This window comes from Salvelinus alpinus, chromosome 5, assembly GCF_045679555.1.
Source record: "Salvelinus alpinus chromosome 5, SLU_Salpinus.1, whole genome shotgun sequence".
NCBI lineage: Eukaryota > Metazoa > Chordata > Actinopteri > Salmoniformes > Salmonidae > Salvelinus > Salvelinus alpinus.
Window position 1 is genome coordinate 57,139,983 of NC_092090.1, and position 23,704 is coordinate 57,163,686.

Sequence of the window (23,704 nt, forward strand, 5' to 3'; positions counted from 1 at the left end):
GATCTCAATCTCCTGGTTTCTGTTCACATTGCTTGAAAACAGGAAGCATCAAATGCAAGAGACAGGGGTCAGTTAGCGCCTCTTCAACCTCAGGAGGCTGAAGAAATTCGGCTTGTCACCAAAAGCACTCACAAACTTCTACAGATGCACAATCGAGAGCATCCTGATCTCCGAATGTGTGGTTCCCACAATGAAGCATGGGGGAGGAGGTGTGCTGGTGTGTGGGGTGCTTTGCTGGTGACACTGTCTGTGATTTATTTAGAATTAAAGGCACACTTAACCAGCATGGTGTAACGTCCTGACCAGAGTTCTTATGTGTTTTGCTTGTTTAGTGATGGTCAGGACGTGAGCTGGGTGGGAATTCTATGTTGTGTGTCTAGTTCGTCTGTTTCTGTGTCCAGCCTAATATGGTTCTCAATCAGAGGCAGCTGTCAATCGTTGTCCCTGATTGAGAATCATATATAGGTGGCTTGTTTTGTGTTGGGGATTGTGGGTGGTTGTTTCCTGTCTTTGTGTTTTGTCTGCACCAGCTAGGACTGTATCGGTTTGCCACTTTTTGTTATTTTGTATCGTTGTAAGTGTTCACTGTTTCGTTTAATTAAACATGTTGAGCACTGGCTATGCTGCGTGTTGGTCCGATCCCTGCTACACTCTCTCTTCTAGTGAAGAGAGGGAAGGCTGCCGTTACACATGGCTACCACAGCATTCTGCAGCGATACGCCATCCCATCTGGTTTGCGCTTAGTGGGACTATAATTTGTTTTTCAACAGGACAATGACCCAAAACACACCTCCAGGCTGTGTAAGAGCCATTTGACCAAGAAGGAGAGTGATGGAGTGCTGCATTAGATGACCTGACCTCCACAATCACCCGACCTCAACCCAATTGAGATGGTTTGGGATGAGTTGGACCGCAGAGTGAAGGCAAAGCAGCCAACAAGTGCTCAGCATATGTGGGAACTCCTTCCAGACTGTTGGAAAAGCATTCCAGGTGAAGCTGGTTGAGAGAATACCAAGAGTGTGCAAAGCTGTTATCAAGGCAAAGGGTGGCTACTTTGAAGAATCTAAAATCTAAAATATATTTTGATTTGTTTAACACTTCTTTGGTTACTACATGATTCCATATGTGTTATTTCATAGTTTTGATGTCTTCACTATTATTCTACAATGTAAAAAATAATGAAAATAAAGAAATACCCTTGAATGAGTAGGTGTGTACAAAATGTTGACTGGTACTTTATATATAATATATATATATTTTTCAATATATTTTACTTCATTATTTTCCCATAACCCTACCACTGTTCCCCTAATTGGAGTAAACTAATGAACAACAACACTTAGGGTTCCAATTCCAGTTTATACACACTAAACTCAGCAAAAAAAGAAATGTCCCTTTTTCAGGACCCTGTCTTTCAAAGATAATTCGTAAAAATTCAAATAACTTCACAGATCTTCATTGTAAAGCGTTTAAACACTGTTTCCCATGCTTGTTCAATGAACCATAAACAATTAATGAACACGCACCTGTGGTACGGTCGTTAAGACACTAACAGCTTACAGACGGTAGGCAATTGTCCAAGATGGCATAGCAGTCAGACGTCTTTTTGTCCTCGTCTTGTCGTGTCCCGTATATATATATTTACACCTTTCTTCGCATATCTTTTATATATTTTATTTTCCAAAAACTCAACTTCAAAAGACTTTCTTGCAACCTGCCTCACCAATTAAAAAAAAAAAAGTATTATTTACCTCAAATCTGAAATCCACAATAGAAGCTAGCCAGAAGCTAACCAGAAGCTAGCCAGAAGCTAACCAGAAGCTAGCCAGTTTACTGGCTAACGTTAGTATTTCAGCTAACCACGGTTTGTGGTCATCAGCTATTCCTTTAGCTCGAAAATCTATCACCACTTTTGTACAACGCGACTCAGACCAGAACATACCGGACCTATTTTTCTCCATTCTCCATTTCTCCATATCCCTGGATTTCAACCGCAAGCTCTGGACATTTACACCTGTATTTCGCAGCTAGCTAGCTGCTACCCGTGTGTCTATTGGCTTACGTCGATCCCGGAGCAATCATCAATTATTCCGGACTAGCCAGCTGAAGAGTTCCATCAGCCACTCCTGGGCTACAATCATCTATCCGGTCCCGTTTTACTGCCAATGCGGAGCCCCACCGGGCCTTCACGACTGGACTACCCGCGTTATCTGCCCGAGGGAGTTATCCAAATGGCACCTCTGTCGCGACGTTACCTGGACGCCCATCACGCATGAGGTGGCTAAAAACAGACCTCCATCCTATGCTAGCTTGCTACCGATGGCCCGGCTAGCTGTCTGAATCGCCGTGTCCCCAACCAACCTCTACTCACTGGACCCTTATGATCTCTCGAATAAGCATGCCTCTCCTTAATGTCAATATGCCTTGTCCATTGCTGTTCTGGTTTGTGTTTATTGGCTTATTTCACTGTAGATCCTCTAGCCCTGCTCACTATACCTTATCCAACCTTTCAGTTCCACCACCCACACATGCGATGACATCACCTGGTTTCAATGATGTTTCTAGAGACAATATCTCTCTCATCATCACTCAATACCTTGGTTTACCTCCACTGTATTCACATCCTACCATACCTTTGTCTGTATATTATACCTTGAAACTATTTTCCTCTGGTAATGTAGAGGTGAATCCAGGCCCTGCAGTGCCTAGCTCCACTCCTATTCCCCAGGCGCTCTCTTTTGATGACTTCTGTAACCGTAATAGCCTTGGTTTCATGCATGTTAACATTAGAAGCCTCCTCCCTAAGTTTGTTTAATTCACTGCTTTAGCACACTCTGCCAACCCGGATGTTCTAGCCGTGTCTGAATCCTGGCTTAGGAAGACCACCAAAAATTCAGAAATTTTCATCCCTAACTACAACATTTTCAGACAAGATAGAACGGCCAAAGGGGGCGGTGTTGCAATCTACTGCAAAGATAGCCTGCAGAGTTCTGTCCTACTATCCATGTCTGTACCCAAACAATTTGAACTTCTACTTTTAAAAATCCACCTCTCTAAAAACAAGTCTCTCACCGTTGCCGCCTGCTATAGACCACCCTCTGCCCCCAGCTGTGCTCTGGACACCATATGTGAACTGCCCCCCATCTATCTTCAGAGCTCGTGCTGCTAGGCGACATTAACTGGAACATGCTTAACACCCCAGCCATCCTACAATCTAAGCTTGATGCCCTCAATCTCACACAAATTATCAATGAACCTACCAGGTACCACTCCAAAGCCGTAAACACGGGCACCTTCATAGATATCATCCTAACCAACTTGCCCTCTACATACACCTCTGCTGTTTTCAACCAAGATCTCAGCGATCACTGCCTCATTGCCTGCATCCGTAATGGGTCAGCGGTCAAACGACCTCCACTCATAACTGTCAAACGCTCCCTGAAACACTTCAGCGAGCAGGCCTTTCTAATCGACCTGGCCGGGGTATCCTGGAAGGATATTGATCTCATCCCGTCAGTAGAGGATGCCTGGTAATTTTTTAAGAATGCCTTCCACACCATCTTAAATAAGCATGCCCCATTCAAGAAATGTAGAACCAGGAACAGATATAGCCCTTGGTTCTCTCCAGACCTGACTGCCCTTAACCAACACAAAAACATCCTATGGCATTCTGCATTAGCATCGAACAGCCCCCGTGATATGCAACTTTTCAGGGAAGCTAGAAACCAATATACACAGGCAGTTAGAAAAGCCAAGGCTAGCTTTTTCAAGCAGAAATTTGCTTCCTGCAACACAAATTCAAAAAAGTTCTGGGACACTGTAAAGTCCATGGAGAATAAGAACACCTCCTCCCAGCTGCCCACTGCATTGAAGATAGGAAACACTGTCACCACCGATAAATCCACTATAATTGAGAATTTCAATAAGCATTTTTCTACGGCTGGCCATGCTTTCCACCTGGCTACCCCTACCCCGGTCAACAGCACTGCACCCCCCACAGCTACTCGCCCAAGCCTTCCCCATTTCTCCTTCTCCCAAATCCAGTCAGCTGATGTTCTGAAAGAGCTGCAAAATCTAGACCCCTACAAATCATCCGGGCTAGATAATCTGGACCCTTTCTTTCTAAAATTATCTGCTGAAATTGTTGCCATCCCTATTACTAGCCTGTTCAACCTCTCTTTCATGTCGTCTGAGATTCCCAAAGATTGGAAAGCAGCTGCGGTCATCCCCCTCTTCAAAGGGGGGGACACTCTTGACCCAAACTGCTACAGACCTATATCTATTCTACCCTGCCTTTCTAAGGTCTTTGAAAGCCAAGTCAACAAACAGATTACCGACCATTTCGAATCCCACCATACCTTCTCCGCTATGCAATCTGGTTTCAGAGCTGGTCATGGGTGCACCTCAGCCACGCTCAAGGTCCTAAATGATATCTTAACCGCCATCGATAAGAAACAATACTGTGCAGCCGTATTCATTGACCTGGCCAAGGCTTTCGACTCTGTCAATCACCACATCCTCATCGGCAGACTCGACAGCCTTGGTTTCTCAAATGATTGCCTTGCCTGGTTCACCAACTACTTCTCTGATAGAGTTCAGTGTGTCAAATCGGAGGGTCTGTTGTCCGGGCCTCTGGCAGTCTCTATGGGGGTGCCACAGGGTTCAATTCTTGGACCGACTCTCTTCTCTGTATACATCAATGATGTCGTTCTTGCTGCTGGTGAGTCTCTGATCCACCTCTACGCAGACGACGCCATTCTGTATACTTCTGGCCCTTCTTTGGACACTGTGTTAACAACCCTCCAGGCGAGCTTCAATGCCATTACAACTCTCCTTCCGTGGCCTCCATTTGCTCTTAAATACAAGTAAAACTAAATGCATGCTCTTCAACTGATCGCTGCCTGCACCTGCCCGCCTGTCCAACATCACTACTCTGGACGGCACTGACTTAGAATATGTGGACAACTACAAATACCTAGGTGTCTGGTTAGACTGTAAACTCTCCTTCCAGACTCACATCAAACATCTCCAATCCAAAGTTAAATCTAGAATTGGCTTCCTATTCTGCAACAAAGCATCCTTCACTCATGCTGCCAAACATACCCTTGTAAAACTGACCTTCCTACCAATCCTCGACTTCGGTGATGTCATTTACAAAATAGCCTCCAATACCCTACTCAATAAATTGGACTCACTCTATCACAGTGCCATCCGTTTTGTCACCAAAGCCCCATATACTACCCACCACTGCGACCTGTATGCTCTCGTTGGCTGGCCCTCGCTTCATACTCGTCGCCAAACCTACTGGCTCCAGGTCATCTACAAAACCCTGCTAGGTAAAGTCCCCCCTTATCTCAGCTCGCTGGTGACCATAGCAGCACCCACCTGTAGCACGCGCTCCACCAGGTATATCTCTCTGGTCACCCCCAAAACCAATTTTTCCTTTGGCCGCCTCTCCTTCCAGTTTTCTGCTGCCAATGACTGGAACGAACTACAAAAATCTCTGAAACTGGAAACACTTATCTCCCTCACTAGCTTTAAGCACCAGCTGTCAGAGCAGCTCACAGATTACTGCACCTGTACATAGCCCATCTATAATTTAGCCCAAACAACTACCTCTTTCCCTACTGTATTTATTTATTTATTTATTTTGCTCCTTTGCACCCCATTATTTATATCTCTACTTTGCACATTCCTCCACTGAAAATCTACCATTCCAGTGTTTTACTTGCTATATTGTATTTTTTTGCCTTCACCTCCCTTATCTCACCTCACTTGCTCACATTATATATAGACTTATTTTTCTACTGTATTATTAACTGTATGTTTGTTTTACTCCATGTGTAACTCTGTGTTGTTGTATGTGTCGAACAGCTTTGCTTTATCTTGGCCAGGTCGCAATTGTAAATGAGAACTTGTTCTCAACTTGCCTACCTGGTTAAATAAAGGTGAAAAAAAGAAAAAAAATTAAGGTCACAGTTATGAAAACTTAGGACACTAAAGAGGCCTTTTGACTGACTCTGAAAAACACCAAAGGAAAGATGCCCAGGGTCCCTGCTTATCTGCGTGAAAGTGCCTTAGGCATGCTGCAAGAAGGCATGAGGACAACAGATGTGGCCAGGGCAATGAAATGCAATGTCCGTACTGTGAGACGCCTAAGACAGCGCTACAGGGAGACAGGACGGACAGCTGATCGTCCTCGCAGTGGCAGACCACGTGTAACAACACCTGCACAGGTTCAGTACATCCGAACATCACACCAGCGGAACTTGTACAGGATGGCAACAACAACTGCCCGAGTTACACCAGGAACGCAAAATCCCTCCATCAGCGCTCAGACTGTTCGCAATAGGCTGAGAGAGGCTGGACTGAGGGCTTGTAGGCCTATTGTAAGGCAGGTCCTCACCAGACATCACCGGCAACAACTTCGCCTATGGGCACAAACCCACCATCGCTGGACCAGACAGGACTGGCAAAAAATGCTCTTCACTGACGAGTCGTGGTTTTGTCTCACCAGGGGTGATGGTCGGATTCGCGTTTATCGTCGAAGGAATGAGCGTTACACCGAGGCCTGTACTCTGGAGCGGGATCGATTTGGAGGTGGAAGGTCCGTCATGGTCTGGGATGGTGTGTCACAGCGTCATCGGACTGAGCTTGTTGTCATTGCAGGCAATCTCAACGCTGAGCGTTACAGGGAAGACATCCTCCTCCCTCATGTGGTACCCTTCCTGCAGGCTCATCCTGACATGACCCTCCAGCATGACAATGCCACCAGCTATACTGCTCATTCTGTGCGTGATTTCCTGCAAGACAGGAATGTCAGTGTTCTGCCATGGCCAGCGAAGAGCCCGGATCTCAATCCCATTGAGCATGTCTGGAACCTGTTTGATTGGAGGGTGAGGGCTAGGGCCATTCACCCCAGAAATGTCTGGGAACGTTGGTGGAAAAGGGGGGTAACATCTCACAGCAAGAACTGGCAAATCTGGTGCAGTCCATGAGGAGACTGCACTGCAGTACTTAATGCAGCTGGTGGCCACACCAGGTACTGACTGTTAGTTTTGACCCCCCCCTTTGTTCAGGGACACATTATTCCATTTATGTTAGTCACATGTCTGTGGAATTTGTTCAGTTTATGTCTCAGTTGTTGAATTTTGTTATGTTCATGCAAATATTTATACATGTTAAGTTTGCTGAAAGTAAACGCAGTTGACAGGGAGAGGACGTTTCTTTTTTTGCAGAGTTTATACAAATGTTACGGACACAGTATGATTTACTGTGTTACTTTTGTTTGTTACTTCTGTTTATTTTTAGTCCCATCCTTCAGCTACCCTCAACCCCTCCCATCTATCTCTGAAGACCATCCAGTTTTGATTTGAATCTGCTATGTATTTTTCAACTGTACTGTGATGTTTCACAAAAGTTCTGAACCTTTCTATTCTCATAGTTTCTAACGATTGTAAATTAAAGATAACATTTTTTGCTAAGAGTATTATTATATTATTGATCGATTGACTATGACTGTTTAAATCACCCAGCACTGCTATTTATGGAGTTAGCTCCATGTAAATGTCAATTTTCTGGTCCTTAAATTAAACTGGTATCATTTGTAATTTATCACTATTTTCTTTAATCGATTTTGGTCTTTAATGCAGGGCCAACAGACGAGTTCCTTACTTTCTTCCCCTTCAACTTGCCTCTTCCATTTTTGCAGTAATGCTGCAATTAGAGAGTTGCAATTTTGAGTAGAGCAGACATTTCCATATATTTTTGTTCGCTGCATGTGTGACATAACTCCACCAGTCCTATTTATGATATAATTTACAAAGATTATACCGTAAGATTAAAACAATCCCAAAAACAATCCCTGGTAGAAGAAAATACAAATAATTTTTTATTTTTTATTTTTTAGAGTCGATCAAGTGAAGATCGGCCGCGTCAATGGCGTGCAGTGAAGGCGTCGCTCTCTGACCAAATTTGGTGTCCTATAGGATATACTACACCCCTAAGGATATAGTGGAGTCTGGCTACGTTCTAGGATCTCTGAGGAATACACACAGACGTGAGTTGACTGCTTGAAACAACATTTAGGGTTCGATTTTCACAGATTGAGACATTCTTACTAATCTGCTAAACAACCAGTTCGGATTTAAGTATAACTTTTGTATTACTGAAGCCTTTACTGAGAGATCTAATGCTTTAATCATTTCTGCTCTCCGAATTCATATTCATTATATAAATAGGCCCATTCAATTTTGTCTGCCTTGCTGTTCCAAATAAAATGTAATATTTTATTCATATAACTTAAAAAACAAGTCGCACGGTGTACGCAAAGGCCAAAAGAAAACAGGTAAACTGGGATATGACTAAAGAGTTAATCAGGGTGATTTTTACATTTTCCTTTCCATGGTAGCAAGTTCTTAACTACTTCTGCAAACTTTCTATTAAAATGCATTGCAGTGAGATAATTTTTTGGGGGGAGGGATATGAATACTGAGTATGTCCACTTCACCGCCAGAACATTTTATTGGTAAACTACACGGTAACAAAAGTTTTATTTTTTTGTGATCCAAAATGTAATATAGTACACTTATCCTAATTTGGTTGTAATCCAGAGTAATTAGAACAATTATCTAGATCCTCTATGAGGCTGTGGAGGTATCCAGATTGTGGATTTAAAAGAAAACAACATGTATCATCAGCTTACAATGACACCTTGGTTGTTAACCTCTCTTGGGTATGTGGGACTGTCACGATCGTCGTAATGAGGCAGAGTGGACCAAGGCGCAGCGTGATAGAAAGACATCTTCTTTATTATGAAGACGAAACAAACGAACAAAAACAACAAACAGACGACCGTGAAGCTATTCAAACAAATAGTGCTGACACTAAACACTACACATAGACAATTACCCACAACAGCCTACTACCTATGGCTGCCTTAAATATGGCTCCCAATCAGAGACAATGAATGACAGCTGTCTCTGATTGAGAACCATTCAGGCAACCATAGACTTACCTAGACACCTACACTCAACACAAACCCATACACTCTACCAAAACCCCCTATACCATACAACCACCCCAGACGAGACAACTATACACAAACATCCCCCCTGTCACACCCTGACCTAACCAAAATATTACAGAAAACAAAGATAACTAAGGCCAGGGCGTGACAGGGACGTTAGCGTCCCACCTCTTCAACAGCCAGTGAAACTGCTGGGCGCCAAATTCAAATACAGAAATACTCATTATAAAAATTCAGAAAACAAAACATATTTTACATAGGTTTAAAGATGAACGTCTTGTGAATCCAACCACTGTGTCAGATTTAAAAAATGCTTTACGGCGAAAGCATACCTTACGATTATTTGAGAACATAGCCCACTAGACAATTCATTACAAACAGTAACCAGCCAAGTAGAACAGTCAGAGTCAGAAATAGAGATAAAATGAATCCCTTACCTTTGATGATCTTCATATGGTTGACTCAGCAGACATTCATTTACTCAATAAATGTTTATTTTGTTCGATAAAGTCTCTTTATATACAAAAACCTCCATTTTGTTCGCGCGTTTTTTTCAGTAATCATCAGGCTCAAACGCAGTCAAAACAGGAAGACAAAAAAATCTAAATTGTATCTGTAAAGTTCATAGAAATATGTCAAACGATGTTTATATTCAATCCTCAGGTTGTTTTTAGCCTAAATAATCGATCATATTTCAACCGGACAATAACGTAGTCAATTTAAAAGGTAAACAAGAATTGCTCTCTCTCAGTCGAGCGCATGAAAAAGCTCTGCGACACTTTAGCGTCCGAATGCTCTTATTCCCTAAATTTTCAGAATACAAGCCTGAAACTATTTCTAAAGACTGTTGACATCTAGTGGAAGGCATAGAAACTGCAGTTTGAGTCCTAAGTCAATGGATACTGTTATGGCATTGAATAGAAAACTACAAAACCAAAAAAATAACTACTTCCTGAATGGATTTTTCTCAGGTATTCGCCTGCCAAATCAGTTCTGTTATACTCACAGACACTATTTTAACAGTTTTGGAAACTTTAGAGTGTTTTCTATCCAGATCTACCAGTTATATGCATATCATATCTTCTGTGCCCGAGAAGCAGGCAGTTTAAATTGGACATGCATTTCATCCAAAATTCCGAATGCTGCCCTAATGAAGTTAAGCCCTGAGTTTCTAGCCATTTGATATTATTGTTGGATCTGATTTTAAAATAGCTAACATTTCGATGGCCATAATAAATAGATATGCTGATAGTGGGCAACCTTGATTTACTCCTCTTGACCAACATATAAATAATCCAGGCATTTATATATAAGTCTCTAAGATCTTTTCACACCTGGATTGTACAATATTTGCACATTGTACAATCCAAACTCTGTCAAGTTGGTTGTTGATCATTGCTAGACAGCCAATTTCAAGTCTTGCCATAGATTTCCAAGCCTATTTAAGTCTAAACTATAACTAGGCCACTAAGGAACATTCAATGTCATCTTGGTAAGCAAGCCCAGTGTATAGTTGGCCTTGTGTTTTAGGTTATTGTCCTGCTGAGAGGTGAATTTGTCTCCCAGTGTCAGTTGGAAGCAGGTTTTTTATTTTTTATTTTGCCTGTGCTTAGCTATATTCCATTTATTTTTATCCTAAAAAACAACCGGTAATAGATTTTATATTTGGATTTCATGTAATGGACATACACAAAATAGTACAAACTGGTGAAGTGAAATGAAAAAAAATGACTTGAAAATAAAAGTCCACCTGTGTGCAATTTAAGTGTCACATGATCTCAGTATATATACACCTGTTATGAAAGGCCCCAGAGTCTGCAATACTACTAAGCAAGCGGCACCACCAAGCAAGCATCACCATGAAGACCAAGGAGCTCTCCAAACAGGTCAGGGACAAAGTTGTGGAGAAGTACAGATCAGGGTTGGGTTATAAAAAAATATCAGAAACTTTGAACACCCCACAGAGCACCATTAAATCCATTATTAACAAATGGAAAGAATATGGCACCACAACAAACCTGCCAAGAGAGGGCCGCCCTCCAAAACTCATGGGCCAGGCGAGGAGGGAGTTAATCAGAGAGGCAACAAAGAGACCAAAGCTAACCCTGAAGGAGCTGCAAAGCTCCACAGCGGAGATTGGAGTATCTGTCCATAGGACCACTTTAAGCTGTACACTCCACAGAGCTGGGCTTTACGGAAGAGTAGCCAGAAAAAAAGCCATTGCTTAAAGTAAAAAATAAGCAAACACGTTTGGTGTTCGCCAAAAGGCATGTGGGAGACTCCCCAAACATATGGAAGAAGGTACTCTGGTCAGATGAGACAAAAAAATAGCTTTTTGGCCATCAAGGAAAACACCATACCGCTCGCACACGTACATCTGTGTGTGCCTTCGCGCGCATGTCGATTTTGTCTACCTACACCAGAAGCGATCAGGACACACGCATGTTGAAATATCAAAACGAGCACTGAACCAACTATATTAATTTGGAGACAGGTCGAAAAGCATTAAACATTTATGGCAATTTGGCTAGCTAGCTTGCTGTTGCTATCAAATTCGTCCTGGGATACAAACATTGGGTTGTTATTTTACCTGAAATGCACAAGGTCCTCTACTTCAACAATGAATCCACATATAAAGGGGTAAACCGAGTTTGTTTCTAGTATGCTTCTTCTTCTTCTTTGGACTTTATATGGCTGTTGGCAGTGGTGGAAAAAGTACCCAATCTTTATACTTGAATAATAGTAAAGATACCTTTAAAGAAAATTATTCAATTTCAATTATTATTCACCCAGTAAAATACTACTTGAGTAAAAATCTTAAGTATTTGGTTTTAGATGTACTTAAGTATCAAAAGTATAAATCATTTAAAATGTCTTATATTAAGCAAACCAGACAACAAGATTTTCTTGTTTTTGTTTAATTTACGCATAGCCAGAGCCACAGTTCAACACTCAGATAAAATTCACAAACGAAGCATTTGTGTTTAGTGAGTCTGCCAGATCAGAGGCAGCAGGGATGACCAGGGATGTTCTCTTGATAAGTGTGTGAATTAGACCATTTTCCTGTCCTGCTAAGCATACAAAATGTAATGAGTACATTTGGGTGTCAGGGAAAATGTAAGGAGTAGAAAGTACATTATTTTCTTTAGGAATATAGTGGAGTAAAAGTTGTCAAAAATATCAATAGTAGAGTAAAGTACAGATACCCCCAAAAAAGACTTAAGTAGCGGCAGGTAGCCTAATGGTTAGAGTGTTGGGCCAGTAACCAAAAGGTTGCTAGATCGAATCCCTACGCTGACAAGATAAAAATCTGTCATTCTGCCCCTGAACACAGCAGTTAACCCACTGTTCCTAGGCTGTCATTGTAAATAACAATTTGTTCCTTATTGACTTGCCTAGTTAAATAAAGGTTAAATAAAAAAAAATTGTACTTAAAAGTATTTTTACTTATGTACTTTACACCACTAGCAGTTGACAACCAACTTTAATGTAAATTACCACTACCAACTGGACTGGATTGTGGACCTCAGTTCATCTTTCAATCACCCACGTGGGTATATGCTCTTAAAAATAAATGAGGAGATGGGAGAGGCAGTGTGGGTGCAGTGATTGAATAACATTCATATGTACATTTATTTTGCAACGCTCGCGCTCACGCACACGACGAGAGCGGTGTGGTAAGCATGTAAGCCATCTCTTTTCAAAGGAAGTGTAAACCTAGTCCTCATGTTCAGTTGTTGAGCCCAACATTTACAGTTTTACAATAACCTCAAATACAACTTGTTGGATATTCCACCAATCTCTTAGCACTGGACATGAACAGAGTATATGTGTAATAGAAGCATCAACACCTTTACATCTCAAACATCTGTCGTCTGGTATGAACTTAAGCTTATATAACCTTTGTGGAGTCCAGTGCCATCTATATTTTATTTTCAACTGAATAAATTAATTTCCCATTTCTTTATACTGTACATGGTATTCAAATTAGGCAAGATTTCCACTCCTCGTGGGATATATCTCGAGGAAATTATTTTGCCCATTATTCTTTAACCTTATTTAAAGAATCAGACAATTGCTCCTATAGCAGATTATAAATTATTGGAGCCACTCCTGTATGGGTTAATGGCTTGGATAGTATTTATTTAATCGGGCTGGCTATGGGACAGGTACAGGGGCTTCCCAATCATTTTGACAAAGAACTTCGCAGCTCGAGGTGTCTCCAATATCGATTCTGTTGCAGCTTATACTTATCGGTAATTTGGGCAAAATGATTTCTCATCAAATAGATCCAACAGATAATTGATTCCTACTTGTTGCCACTGTACCCAAAACATTGTTTTACCTCCAATTAGGATACGCTTATTGTGCCACAGAGGGGCGTGAAGTGATTTATAAAGGTCAGAGCGTCCAGCTCTATGTATCTTACTCCACAAGGTTCTGGTGTTTGTAACAGTGGGGTGATCCTTCAGTTGGGTCTCACTGTGCCAAACATTCCAAGCCAGGGCGAAACTCCCCCATAGGCCTCAGACTCCATCTGGAACTAGCCTGGTTTAGACCCTCCCTTCCAACATGGCAACCAAATACTGATATGTTTGACATTGATAGCCCAGTTGTAACACCTGAAGCTAGGGAAACCAAATCCACCTTTTTGGGGGGGATGGAATTTTTTTTTATACCTAAAAGGTGCTGAGAGTTACCCCAAAGAAAATCTAGGACATGCCTGTCAATATCTTTAAAGTAAGATTCCTGGATATAAAGATCATATATTACAGGTGCCAGCATCATTATACCCCATAATGAAAGATATATTTTTGACCTTCTAGCAAAATTATTTGTTCTTTTTTAGAAGTAAGGGTTTCATATTCTCTCCAACAATATCCCTGTGGCTGGGTGGTATTAGAATGCCAAGGTATTTGATACCCTTATGGGACCATCTACATGTCCATCGGTTAATGTTTGGGCGCATGAACCGCTAGCGGGACACCTAAGACAACATCCGGTGAAACTGCAGAGCGCGAAATTCAAAATACAAAAACGTAATATTAAACATTCATGAAAATACAAGTGTCATACATCATTTAAAAGCTTAACTTATCTTGTTTAACCAACCGCGTTGTCAGATTTCAAAAAGGCTTTATGGCGAAAGCATACCATGCGATTATCTGAGGACAGCGCCCCAAATCAAAATACTTTTTCAACCAGCACAGGCGTCACAAAATCACAAATAGCGATTAAATAAATCACTTACCTTTGAATATCTTCCTCTGTTTGCAATCCCAAGGGTCCCAGCTACACAATGAATAGTCGTTTTGTTCGATAAAGTCCTTCTTTATATCCAAAAAAGTCTGTTTAGTTGGCGCCAATGATCTCAGTGATCCACTTGTTCAACATGCATACAAACAAATCCAAAAGGTTACCAGTAAAGTTCATCCAAACAAGTCAAACAATGTTTCTAATTAATCCTCAGGTACTCTAATATCTAAATAAACAATCATATTTAAGATGGAGAATAGTATGTTCAATAGGGAAGATAAATAACAAAGAGCGCGCATCTCATTCACATGCCAACAAGACAACTTTTCTAATGAGAGACACCTTGGAAAAACTACAACTACTTGCTAATTTTTCAAAAACAAGCCTGAAACCCTTTCTAAAGACTGTTGACATCTAGTGGAAGCCATAGGAACTGCAATCTGGGTCCTATCTATTTTTATATCCCATAGGCTAGCATTGAAATGCCTGTGACCTAAAAAATTAAATAATTCCAGGTGGATTTTTCTCGGGTTTATGCCTGTCATATCAGCTATGTTATACTCACAGACATAATTTTAACAGTTTTAAAAACTGCAGAGTGTTTTCTATCCAATGTTACCAATTATATGCATATCCTAGCTTCTGGGCCTGAGTAACATGCAGTTTACACATGCAGTTTACTTTTGGCACGTGAGTCATACGAAATTCCGAACAATAACCAGTATGCTAACGATGTTAAAGAGAGTGGATAAAGATAAAGGAAGAGCCTCATATTTATGCCAGTTAATATGATAAACAGATAATAATGTAAATCCGTCAACAGTTTGTAGTAAGCAGGGACAGATATCTCATGTTGAGACAAGAAGAGTAACATGCCCTCTGCATAAAGCATAAGCTTATGCTGAATATTGCCCGCCATAACACCATGAATAAGCGGGTGACCTCTCAGTTTCTGGGCCAGGTGTTCCAAAGCTAGCACAAATAGACCGGAGCTTAAAGGCCATCCTTGTCTTCTATTTCTATTTAACTGGAAAGGGTTGGATATGAGACCATTCGTTAAAACACAGGCATAAGGAGTGTCATACAACGTTTTAAATGCCAAATCGTGTAAGTGGGGGATAAAGCCAGTCTGATCCAGGTTGATGACGCTACCAATGAAGGACGATCTGTTTGAAAGCACTTTTGCTAAGATCTTTTCATCATTATTAATAAGAGAAATAGGCCGATATCCTATCGGATCAAGTGGATCTTTCCCTTTTTTGTGGATAAGAGAGATAATTGCTGTATGCATGGAAGAGGGAAAAGATCCAACTTTATATGCATCATTATTTACCTCTAGCAAAACTGGAGTAATAATTGTCTCAAACTTTTTATAGAAGTCAGAAGGGAGGCTTGTTAGAAGGCATATTCTTGATAACCTAAGAGATCTCTTCAACCCTAAGTGGTGCATCTAAGTAATCTCTATTCTTATCTGAGAGCTGTGGTAAATTCAGGTGTGCAACAAAGCTATCCAACTTTTGTTTGTCCAGTACACCCTGTGATGTATAAAGGGTGTTGTAGAAGCCTCTAAACTCCTCATTTATCTGCTTTGAAGAGGTAGAAATTGCACAATCTTGCAACCGTATGCCAGCTATATGGTTCCTACTGTTTTGCAGCTTTAGTCTGTATGTCAGCAAGCGGCCAGGTTTTTCACCCATCTCCCAGTAAGATTGGTTAAGGTGGAACAGTGCATACTCAGCTTTTTTATGATATCTATTTATTAAACTCATAATTAGCAATAGTAGAGATTATCTTGTTTAACATAGTTCTGTCTCTGTTTTGGGAGTATAAGGTGTCAAGTGCCTTAAGCTAACATTCTAGTTCGGTGGAGAGTAGATTGGCTGTCATTTTCTTGAATGAAGCATAAGATATAATCCTCCTCCTCAAATATGCTTTAAGAGTATCTCACATAACCGTCAGAGTACTTTTCTGTCTCTTGCTAGTTTGCTAAAAAAAATTGATATCTCATCACTAATCATTTTGATGAATATACTATATTTTAACAGAGACGTGTTCAAGTACAATTTGCGGCTCCTAGGAGTCTGTGAAAACTTGGAAAGGCATATGAACACAGGAGCATGGTCTGAAATTACTGTATTACCTATAGTAGCACTGATAGATATATCAAATAGCAACTGTGAGATTAGGAAGTAATCAATCCTAAAGTAAACATTGTGGGTGGGGGGAAGAAAGAATAGTCCCTCCCATCGGGTACATTAACCTCTAGGTATCTTTTAAGCCTAAATCCCTAGCTAGAAGTCTTATTGCTGCTGCTGATTTACTCTCCACCCTGTTTCTATGCTGAGACCTGTCAAGATCCTTGTAGAGAATCTGGTTAAAATCACCCGCCAACAATATTTGGATGTCACCCAGTTCTAAGAGAGTTTGAGATAAGACATGAAAAAAATTGTGTCTGTCTGCATTAGGTGCATATTCAGTATATTGCAAAGAACACCTGAAGTTCCCATCCAGAGCCTGCAAACTATTATATAACGACCATCTGAATAAATTAGCACTTTAGTTTCAGTTAAGTTCACGGCCTTCCTTATGTATGAGAATAGATACTCCCCTGCATTTGCCTGTACCCGGGCCAGAGAAAGCCTTTCCCACCCAAGAGCATTTTCGTTTTTCTGATTCCTTTTTATTCAAATGTGTCTCCTGGACAAAAGCTACATCCACCTTAGAAGACGTGAGATATGCTAACGTTTTCTTTTTCTTGATTATATGGTTAATCCATTTAAGGTTCCAGCTGGCAAATTTTAATTAAGCTATATTGGTCATTGAGTTATAAAGAAGTTATAATAAGCGTATGTACAGTTCTTCCACATTTAGTTATGTTACAGCCTTATTATTTTCCTCATAAATCTACACACAATACCTAATAATGACAAAGCAAAAATAGTTTTTTAGAATTTTTTCAAATATATAAAAAGAAAAGCTGAAATATATACATTTACATAAGTATTCAGACCCTTTACTCAGTACTTCTAACTAGGGGGCGCAATTTTAACACTTGGCAAAATATGCATACCCATTTTAAACTGCCTATTTCTCAGCCCCCGAAACTAGAATATGCATATAATAGTCAGATTAGGATAGAAAACACTATGAAGTTTCCAAAACTGTAAGAATTTTGTCTGTGAGTTAAACAGAACTGATATTGCAGGTGAAAACCTGAGAAAATTTCAAGCAGGAAGTGGCACGCATTTTGAGAGCTCTGTGTTCCAATGCCTTCCTATCGCATATGTGAAGTCACATCAATAAGACCTCCTTTTCTATGTCTTCCCTAAGGTGTCAACAGCCTTTAGACGTAGTTTCAGGCCTTTATTTTGAAGGATGAGCCTGCAAGAGCACATTGGGTAAGTGGACAGGTGGGGGCTCTCCGGGTGATTTTTGCGCAAATCTGAAAGGTAGCCATTGTCTCTCTTGCTCCTAGTGAAAAGCCAACTGTCCCGGTTGATTTATTATCGAATAGATATGTGAAAAACACCCTGAAGTTGGATCAAAAACAACGTTTGACATGTTTATGTGGACATTATGGATATAATTTGGAATTTTTTCCGCCGTTGTCGCGAACGCTTTTTCCGGTGGATTACTTGTGATGACGCATCAAACAAACGGAGGTATTTGGATATAAAACATATCTTTATGGAACAAAAGGAACATTTGCTGTCTAACTGGGAGTCTCGTGAGTGAAACCAACCGAAGATCAACAAAGGTAAACGATTAATTTGATTGCTTTGCTGGTTTTTGTTACCGAGTTACCTGGCGCTAGCTGTTCTTATTGTTTTGTCGAGCGATCGATACATTTACACGAATGCATGTATTACTTTTGCTGGAAAGCATCATTTCAAAATCTGAGACGTAAGATGGATTAACAAAAGGCTAAGCTGTGTTTTGCAATATTGCACTTGTGATTTCATGAAATTATATTTTATGATTACCCTCTGGCGCTAGGCTACGCTATGCTAGTCTAGGCTACGCTATGCTAGGCTACGCTATGCTAGGTTTTTAATGACAGAAATCCCGGATCCGGGATGGGGATTTCAGAAAGGCTAAAGCACCTTTGGCAACGATTACAGCCTTGAGTCTTCTTCGGTATGACGCTACAAGCTAGGCACACCTGTATTTGGCAAATTTCTCCCATTCTTCTCTGCAGATCCTCTCAAGCTCTGTCAGGTTGGATGGGGAGCGTCGCAGCACAGCTATTTTCAGATTAGATCGGGTTCAAGTCCGGGCTCTGGCTGGGCCACTCAAGGTCATTCAGAGACTTGTCCCGAAGCCACTCCTGCGTTCTCTTGGCGGTGTACTTAGGGTCATTGTCCTGTTGGAAGGTGAACATTCGCCCCAGTCTGAGTTCCTGAGTGCTCTGGAGCAGGTTTTCATCAAGGTCATGGGGTCTGAATACTTTCCGAATGCACTGTATTTGGTAGTGACTGGAAACGCGAAGCGATTGCTTCACATTTATACATCCTGTGAAATGTCTGTCTCATTGTTATATCTGTGGCTATAGTTCTTTGTCACCACCTACTGGAAAATCATAGCTTTGCATTGAATTCACACTTAATCTTTAAATAGAGCTAATCTGAAAGCCCTTAAAAATAGATCTATTTCTTTGTTGTTGAGAAAAACATTAAATAAAAATAGCCTACTGGTAAGAAACAGTCCAGGCAAATCCAGCCCTAGGGCTGATTCTAATTATACTAATGCAATTTCTAAGGCATTTATCAGACAGACCTTGATAGTCCTGCATCCAATAGAATTCTGGGTTCAATGGTCCTCTCTGGCAGATCTTCTCTGGATGAGGCTGAGGCTTCGTCTGGTGAGTCAAACTTGTGCTTTGCTTCATTGAGTTTGATCTCAGTTTTTACCTGTTTGAATGCCATCCTCCGGTCGTTAACTCATTTAGAATAGTCTGGGAAGAACATAATTGTAGATCCCTGCCATGTCACCTGTCTCTTCTCTCTCGCTGCTCTGAGAATATCCTCCTTCACCTGATAATGTAGAAATAACAAAGAAATTTGGCTTGGCCCCTAAGACCCTCAGAAACTTTTACAGATGCACAATTGAGAGCATCCTGTCGGTCTGTATCACCGCCTGGTACGGCAACTGCACTGCCCACAACCGCAGGGCTCTCCAGAGGGTGGTACGGTCTGCCCAACGCATCACCGGGGGGCACTCTGCCTGCCCTCCAGGACACCTGCAGCACCCGATTTCATAGGAAGGCCAAAAAGATCACAAAGGACATCAACCACCCAAGCCACAGCCTGTTCACTTCGCTTGAAGAGGAGGAGTAGGGATTGGACCAAAGCGCAGCGTTGTTATATGACATAATGAATTTATTAAAGTAAAGACGAAAACACACGAAAACACTTTAACAAACTACAAAACAACAAACGACGCAGACCGACCTGAACATAAGAACTTAACATAACACGAAGAACGCACGAACAGGTACAGACTACAAAACAAACCGAAACAGTCCCGTGTGGCGCTACAAACACAGACACAGGAGACAACCACCCACAACAAACAATGTGAAACAACCTACCTTAATATGGTTCTCAATCAGAGGAAACGTAAAACACCTGCCTCTAATTGAGAACCATATCAGGCAACCCATTAACCAACATAGAAACACATAACATAGAATGCCCACCCCAACTCACGCCCTGACCAACTAAACACATACAAAAACAACAGAAAACAGGTCAGGAACGTGACATAACCCCCCCCCCCTCAAGGTGCGCACTCCGGACGCACCACCAAAAGTCTAGGGGAGGGTCTGGGTGGGCATCTGACCACGGTGGTGGCTCAGGCTCTGGGCGTGGTCCCCACCCCACCATAGTCAATCCCCGCTTCCGTATCCCCCTCCCAATGACCACCCTCCAAATAAACCCACCTAATTTAAGGGGCAACACCGGGATAAGGGGCAGCTCCGGACTGAGGGACGGCAGCTCCGGACTGAAGGACGGCAGCTCCGGACTGAAGGACGGCAGCTCCGGACTGAAGGACGGCAACTCCGGACTGAAGAACGGCAGCTCCGGACTGAAGGACGGCAACTCCGGACTGAAGGACGGCAGCTCCGACTGAAGGACGGCAGCTCCGGACTGAAGGACGGCAGCTCCGGACTGAAGGACGGCAGCTCCGGACTGAGGGGCAGACGGCTCTGGCTGATCCTGTCTGGCGGACGGCTCTGGCTGATCCTGTCTGGCGGACGGCTCTAGCGGCTCGGGACAGACGGGCAGCTCTGACGGCTCGGGACAGACGGGCAGCTCTGACGGTGCTTGGCAGACGGGCAGCTCTGACGGTGCTTGGCAGACGGGCAGCTCTGACGGTGCTTGGCAGACGGGCAGCTCTGACGGTGCTTGGCAGACGGGCAGCTCTGACGGTGCTTGGCAGACGGGCAGCTCTGACGGTGCTTGGCAGACGGGCAGCTCTGAAGGTGTTTGGCAGACGGGCAGCTCTGACGGTGCTTGGCAGACGGGCAGCTCAGACGGTGCTTGGCAAACGGCAGACTCTGGCCGGCTGAGGCGCACATTATGCCTGGTGCGTGGTGCCGGAACTGGAGGTACCGGGCTAAGGACACGCACCTCAAGGCTAGTGCGGGGAGCAGGAACAGGGCACACTGACTTCTCAAAGCGCACTATAGGCCTGGTGCGTGGTACCGGAACTGGAGGTACCGGGCTAAGGACACGCACCTTCAGGCTAGTGCGGGGAGAAGGAACAGGGCATACTGGACCCTGGATACGCACATTAGACCTAGTGCGTGGTGCCGGCACTGGTGGTACCGGGCTGAAGACACGCATCTCAGGGCTAGTGCGGGGAGCAGCAACAGGACACACAGGAGGCTTGGTGCGTGGCGTAGGCACAGGTGGTAATGGGCTGGAGACACGCACCACAGGGCTAGTGCGTGGAGGAGGAACAGAGCTCTGGAGACGCACAGGAAGCCTGCTGCGTGGTGTAAGCACTGGTGATACTGGGCTGGGGCGGGGAGGTGGCGCCGGAAATACCGGACCGTGCAGGCGTACTGGCTCCCTTGAGCACTGAGCCTGCCCAACCTTACCTGGTTGTATGCTCCCCGTCGCCCGACCAGTGCGGGGAGGTGGAATAACCCGCACCGGGCAATGTAGGCGAACCGGGGACACCATGCGTAAGGCTGGTGCCATGTATGCCGGCCCGAGGAGACGCACTGGTGGCCAGATGCGTTGGGCCGGCTTCATGACATCCGGCTCAATACTCAATCTAGCCCTGCCAGTGCGGGGAGGTGGAATAACCCGCACCGGGCTATGCACACGTACAGGAGACACCGTGCGCTCTACCGCATAACACGGTGTCTGCCCGTACTCTCGCTCTCCACGTTAAGATCGGGAAGTTGGCGCAGGTCTCCTACCTGACTTCGCCACACTACCCTTTAGCCCTCCCCCCCCCAATAAATTTTTGGGCTTTACTAACAGGCTTCCTACCGCGTCGTCGTGCTGCCTCCATTCGCCGGTATCCCTCCTCACACTGCGCCAGAGAATCCCAGGCGGGCTCCGGCACTCTCCTTGGGTCGATCGCCCACCTGTCGATCTCCTCCCACGTAGTGTAGCCCAGATCCTTCTCCTGCTTCCGGGCTAGCTCCTCAAAATGCCGCCTCTCTGCTTTCGCTGCCTCCAGCTCAGCTTTGGGGCGGCGATATTCTCCTGGCTGTGCCCATGGACCTTTACCGTCCAATATTTCCTCCCATGTCCAGAAATCCTGCGATCGCTGTTGCTTTCTGTTACGCCGCTTGGTCCTTGGTGAGGTGGGTGGTTCTGTAACGGGTGTTCTCCTCCTCTTCGCTTGAAGAGGAGGAGTAGGGATTGGACCAAAGCGCAGCGTTGTTATATGACATAATGAATTTATTAAAGTAAAGACGAAAACACACGAAAACACTTTAACAAACTACAAAACAACAAACGACGCAGACCGACCTGAACATAAGAACTTAACATAACACGAAGAACGCACGAACAGGTACAGACTACAAACAAACCGAAACAGTCCCGTGTGGTGCTACAAACACAGACACAGGAGACAACCACCCACAACAAACAATGTGAAACAACCTACCTTAATATGGTTCTCAATCAGAGGAAATGTAAAACACCTGCCTCTAATTGAGAACCATATCAGGCAACCCATTAACCAACATAGAAACACATAACATAGAATGCCCACCCCAACTCACGCCCTGACCAACTAAACACATACAAAAACAACAGAAAACAGGTCAGGAACGTGACAACATACTGCTTTTCTTATCTCATATGTATATACTGTATGCTATTCTACTGTATTTTAGTCAATGCCACTACGACATTGCTCGTCCTAATATTTATAAATTTCTTAATTCCATTATTTTACTTTTAGATGTATGTATTGTTGTGAATTGTTAGATACTACTGCACTGTTGGAGCTACGAACACAAGCATTTTGCTACACCCGCAATAACATCTGCTAAATATGTGTATGTGACCAATAAAATTTTATTTGATGGGCCGCGGCCGGCCTCCCTCTTTCTGCTCTCTTCTGGGTGGGCCTGTGGAGACTGTATCTCAAGTGGCCTCTCAAACTGGCATTCCAGTTTATTGGGGATTTCCTCTATAGCAGGGGTGTCAAAGTCAAATGGACGGAGGGCCAAATAAAAAATTTAGCTACAAGCCGAGGGCCGGACTGTTCGAATGTTCATTGAAAAATGTCAGAAATGTCGGTGCTCTCATCCACAGCCAAGGAATATGCAATGAAATCTTTTCCCTTTTTCACAAGCTGCTCTTTTAGATTGATGGACAACTGGTCTACTCTCTCGGCAATGGTGTTTCTGCTCAGACTCACATTTAAAAAGAGTTGCCTTTTTTCTGGGCAAACTTCGTCACAAACTTTAATCATGCAGTTTTTGATGAAATCCCCCTCCGTAAATGGCCGGGCTGATTTAGCGATCTCTTCTGCCAAAATAAAACTGGCCTTGACAGCAGCCTGGCCTTGTGATTTGGCTTTTTTGAACAGAGCCTGTCGAGATTTGAGGCCTCGTTTTAATTCCTCTGCCTTTTGTAGCCTTTGTTCCATGTCCATATTCTTGTTTTTGTCCGCGTGTTTCGTTTCATAATGTCGTCTCAGATTATACTCTTTCAGTACCGCCACACTTTCTCCACACAGAAGACACACAGGTTTTCCAGCTACCTCCGTGAACATATACTCCGACTCCCACCTTGTTTGAAACCCCCGGTTCTCAGTGTCCACCTTCCGTTTTGCCATTTTTGATGGGTATCTGAAAGTTAATTTTACTGTGATGCTGACGACTGCTGTGCCAATAAATATTGAAATGAAGCAGCCTACTGCTCGGTGCGTCACCGTTGCATT

At 43.1% G+C, this 23,704-nt stretch overlaps 1 protein-coding gene across 1 annotated transcript in view; it reads left to right on the forward strand.

Moving 5' to 3' along the window:
* LOC139576368 (metal transporter CNNM4-like) overlaps window positions 1-23,704 on the forward strand; it is a 60,748-nt gene that overhangs the window by 28,552 nt on the left and 8,492 nt on the right. The window lies entirely within an intron of this gene.